Source organism: Natator depressus, chromosome 9 (genome assembly GCF_965152275.1).
Source record: "Natator depressus isolate rNatDep1 chromosome 9, rNatDep2.hap1, whole genome shotgun sequence".
NCBI lineage: Eukaryota > Metazoa > Chordata > Testudines > Cheloniidae > Natator > Natator depressus.
Window position 1 is genome coordinate 47,193,820 of NC_134242.1, and position 5,203 is coordinate 47,199,022.

Genomic DNA, 5,203 nt, shown 5'->3' on the forward strand with positions numbered 1-5,203 from the left:
GTACTTTTGCTATGACATATGCAATAATTTAAGGAAATTAATAAAATAAAGTTAGGCTTTTGTTTAATTAATTTTAAAGTCTCATAATGAAAACCAGAAAGGCCTGTAAATTTCCACTCATGCTTCTCAATATACTTTAAGAATTAGGTTGACTCTCCCTACATAGTCGCAGTGTATATGGCATGGCCCCACAGGGGGAATGCTTTCATGTCTAAGAGAGAGCTCTCAGCTACTTCCACACAGTGAGACCCAGGGGATGAAGCATAGATATCTGGTGGACAGGATTGGAGACCTGGGAAGTTAACAAATGTGTCTTTGAAGCACCGACTACATTTGTAAGCTGTATTATGAGCTTGATATGCGATTTTAGTCTTTATTTTTGCCATATAAAGAATCAAGGAAAAAAGTATAAACAAAAATAAAAGATGAGTCATTCTACTGGCAAGAAATATATCATGGGTGGCCAAACTGTGGGGCCCGAGCCACATGCAACTCTTTTACCATTAAAGTGCAGCTCATGGAGCCCCACTCCCCCCGTCCTCCCCATTCTCTACCTACCAGACTGGGGTAGGGGGAGCTCAGGACCTCTGCCTTGCACTGGGGTGGTGCGGTAGGGGCTTCTGCCCAGTGAGGAGGGGGGGTCTCGGGGCTTCTGGCTGAAGTCCAGAGTCCCATCAAGCACTTCCCATGGGGCTGAAGCCCTGAGCCCCGGCAGGTGTGCCCTGCCTCTCGAACTTCTGAAGATTGTCGTATGCAGCTCTGAGGGCCTGTAAGTTTGGCCACCCTGAAATATACATATTTGTTAATGTTATTCATACACACATTCTGCATATATATTTGTCAATATAGGAGTTGCTACAACTACCCCTATAATTATCTATGGATCCCCCTTTGCTAGGGCACTTAGGGGTGGTGAGCAGGGGTGGCAGGTTTGTATAATTTTTGGTGGTGTCCAGAACGGGTACAAGTCCCGCCCCCTGACACCTGCCTAAGGCTCTGGGAGGGAGTTTGGGTGTGGGGGGGTGAGGGGTCAGGCTCTGGGAGGGAGTTTGGGTGTGGCTCTGGGCTGGGGCAGAGGGTTGGGATTCAGGGGGTGTGTGGGAGGGGTCAGGCTCTGGGAGGGAGTTTGGGTGCAGGGTGTGGGCTCTGGGTTGGGGCACAGGAGGGGGTGCGGGGTGTAGGCTCTGGGAGGGAGTTTGGGTGCAGGAGGGGTGAGGAACTGGACTCTGGGAAGGAGTTTGGGTGCAGGGTGCGGGCTCTGGGCTGGGGCAGGGGGTTGGGGTACAGGAGTGGGTGAGGGGTGCAGGTGCTGGGAGGGATTTTGGGTGCAGCAGGAGAGGGGTACATTAAACAGAGGGGCAGGGAACAGGCAAAGCTCTCAGGGATGATCGCTAAATGAGGCCCCATCCCATAACGGCCCACAACTAAATCAATGTCATAAGAAAACCCGCATGCCACCCCAGCATCCCCCACAGGCCTAATCAGGCCAGTGGGGCTGGAGTTCAACAAATAGGGTTGGTATCCTTCTCTGCGCAGCTGATTGCTCTACTTGTGGATGGATGGTGTCCAGCCCTGGCTGGCTCCGGGTATGGTGGTGGTGGTGGTTGGGGGGGGGGAGTGGTTATGGAGTTATGGTCACTGCTTGTTTTCAGCCCCCATGTGTGCCACAGCTTTTTGGGCTTGACTCTCTGTTGTGCAATGATGAATGGGGGGCTCCAGGCTTTCCAACTGGGAGAGTCGGAACAGCTGGTCCTCCAGATGCTGTGGGGAGCAACAACCAGCCTCTTTCCCTGCTCATGCTGTCAGTCTCTCTGACTCGACTCATGGGGGCCAGGCCACTTGGGTCATCTGAGCAAGCCAGTCAAAGCCCTGGTCCTGCTGTCATTGACAAGGCAGGCAGCTGCCTCTGTGCTGCTCTCTGTGCCCTGAAGTCCCCACGCTGGCAGAGGCTGCATCTATAGATAAAATTAGGGAGACACTTTTTATGTGATCTATACCTTAGGGGTGTGTGTGTGTATAGTTGTATGAGTGTATACAAATACACACACACACACCACTTGCTTCTAGCCCTGAAAGATCCTGAGAAACCAGACTTTAAAGTTAGGACATTTTTATATCTAGAGAATCCATTTTAGGTCATTTTTTGAAGGGCTTTCAACGAATGAGTTTTACTCTCTCCCCCTCCAAGCTGCGTATAGTTGGTCTCATGGTGACTACAGCATATGGCTTTGCAGAATGCATAAAATGGTGCCAATCCCCAAACATCTTTTAAAGCTCTAAAGTGTTTCTGAAACAGGTTCTCTGTTCCACTGTGTGGCCCACACAGAATAGTGGGGCAAGATAAAAAGGCTTTGTTAGCACTAGTTTGCAGTGAGCTGCACAACGCATTAAAGGCTTTGCCTCCTGTAAATAAGGCACCAGTCTAAAAGTCACTCCAATAAAACTGTTCTGTACCACCCCGTTGTGTAGTCCACAAAACCACCAATATCTTTCTATAAAATCACAAGCAGCAACTATCTTTTTACTTAGATTCCTGCACCTGGGCAGAGCCCCCCTGACTTCAGTAGGGGCCCACCTGCCCGTGGAGCTCTTCAAAGGATCGGGGCCCATCTGAGTAACAGCTACAGCTGAATGAGTGAGGGCTGCAGCTGGATTTTGACCCATATTTGCCAAGCAGTCTTAGGGTGCATATTAAGCAGACAGTTTACAGCATGAGCTGTATTAGCTTCAATTCTGTGAAACACGAGGGAGGAAATCAATGTTTACTAAATGAAGGCTGTAAAGAAGGGGTGAGGCTTGTTTTCAGGTGCAAGTACCAGAGTTACAAAATAATTGAAACCATTAACAAAGAAGCTGAGAGGGTCTAGCAAACATGCATTTGTTTGTGTATTCAGATCATGCTATAAAAAAAAAGCCAGACACTCTCTGAAAGGTTGTTAGGTCAAAATTTTGTCCTAACAATGGCCTCATCTGGTTTATTTTGTTTATTTTTAGAATGACAGAAATGCACAAGGCATGGTTTTTATGTTGGTGTTTTACATTTTCAGATAGAACGTGAGAACTCATTGCTTTCAGATGGGTAAAACCTTCCAGATGAGGCCATTGCTAAGAGGCTAATACTTTTTAAAAGCAAATTAATAGATTTTTAAGGCCAGAAGGGACCATAATGATCATCTAGTCTGACCCACTGCATAACAAAGGCCACAGAACCTCACCCAGTAATTTGTGCATTAAACCCACCACTTCTAATTGAGCTACACCATTTCTTTTAGAAAAACGTTCAGTCTTGATTTAAAGGCTTCACGTGACAGAGAATTCACTATGGCCCTAGGTAATTTATTCCAATGGCTAAGTAACTTCACAGTTAAAAATTTGCACCTTATGTCTGGTCTGGATTTGTCTAGCTTCATCTTGCAACCACTGGATCTCATTATGCCTTTGTCTGTTACCTAAAGAGCTATCTACTATTAGAAACCTTAATCATGCAGGTACTTGTAGATCATGATCAAGTCACCTCTTAACCTTCTCTTGGATAAACTAAAGTGAATAGAAAGAACGAGGAGTACTTGTGGCACCTTAGAGACTAACAAATTTATTTGAGCATAAGCTTTCGTGGGCTAAAGCCCACTTCATCAGATGCATACAGTAGAAAATACAGTAGGAATATATATATACACACACACACACATACATATACAGAGAACATGAAAAAATGGGGATTGCCATACCAACTCTTAACAAGACCAATCGATTAAGGTGGGCAACTATCAGCAGGAGAAAAAAAACTTTTGTAGTGATAATCAGGATGGCCCATTTCAAACAGTTGACAAGAAGGTGTGAGTAACAGTAGGGGGAAAAGTAGCATGGGGAAATAGTGTTTAATTAGTGTAATGACTCATCCACTCCCAGTCTTTATTCAAGCCTAATTTAATGGTGTCCAGTTTGCAGATTAATTCCAGTTCTGCTGTTTCTCATTGGAGTCTGTTTTTGAAGTTTTTTTGTTGAATAATTGTGACTTTTAGGTCTGTAATTGAGCATCCAGGGAGACTGAAGTGTTCTCCAACTGGTTTTTGCGTGTTATAGTTCTTGACGTCTGATTTGTGTCCATTTATTCTTTTGTGTAGAGACTGTCCGGTTTGGCCAATGTACATGGCAGAGGGGCATTGCTGGCGCATGATGGCATATATCACATTGGTAGATGTGCAGGTAAACAAGCCTCTGATAGTGTGGCTGATGTGATTAGGCCCTATGATGGTGTCCCTTGAATAGATATGTGGACAGAGTTGGCAATGGGTTTGTTGCAAGGCTAGGTTCCTGGGTTAGTGTTTTTGTTGTGTGGTGTGTGGTTGCTGGTGAATATTTGCTTCAGGTTGGGAGGCTGTCTGTAAGCGAGGACTGGCCTGTCTCCCAAGAACTGTGAGAGTAAGGGATTGTCTTTCAGGATAGGTTGTAGATTCTTGAAGATGCACTGGAGAGGTTTTAGTTGGGGGCTGAAGGTGACAGCTAGTGGCGTTCTGTTACTTTCTTTGTTGGGCCTGTCCTGTAGTAGGTGACTTCTGGGTATTTTTCTGGCTCTGTCAATTTGTTTCTTCACTTCAGCAGGTGGGTATTGTAGTTGTAAGACTGGATGAAAGCTGGAGGCAGGTAGGTAATTATAGCGGTCAGTAAGTTTCCGGTATAGTTTCAGTTTCTTAAGTCTCTGATCATAAGGCAGGTTTTCCAAGCCTCAAATCATTCTTGTAGCTCTGTCAACATCCTTTGTGAACTGTGTCCACCGGAATTTGACATAGTATTCCAGTAAGAGACTCACTAATACTGTATACAAAGGTAATACCACTTCCCTCCATCTTGTACATGCAAGGATCCCATTGGTTTTCTTAGCTACACCTTTGCACTGGGAACTTACGTTCAATTGGTTATCTACTGTGACCCCATAGGTCCTTTACAGTGTCACTGCATTCCATGAGAGAGTCCCCTACCACATAAGCGTGACTTACATTCTTTGTTCCTAGACATATGACTTTCCTCTTGGCTGTATTAAAATGCATGTTGTTCAAATGAGCCCACTTTACAAAATGATGCTCATTGATCTGTCCCCGTCATTATTTACCACTCCCCCAATTTTTCTGTCATCTGAAATTACCACCAGCAATTATTTGATATTTTTTTCCAGATCATTGATAAAGACCTTGAATAGCATCAG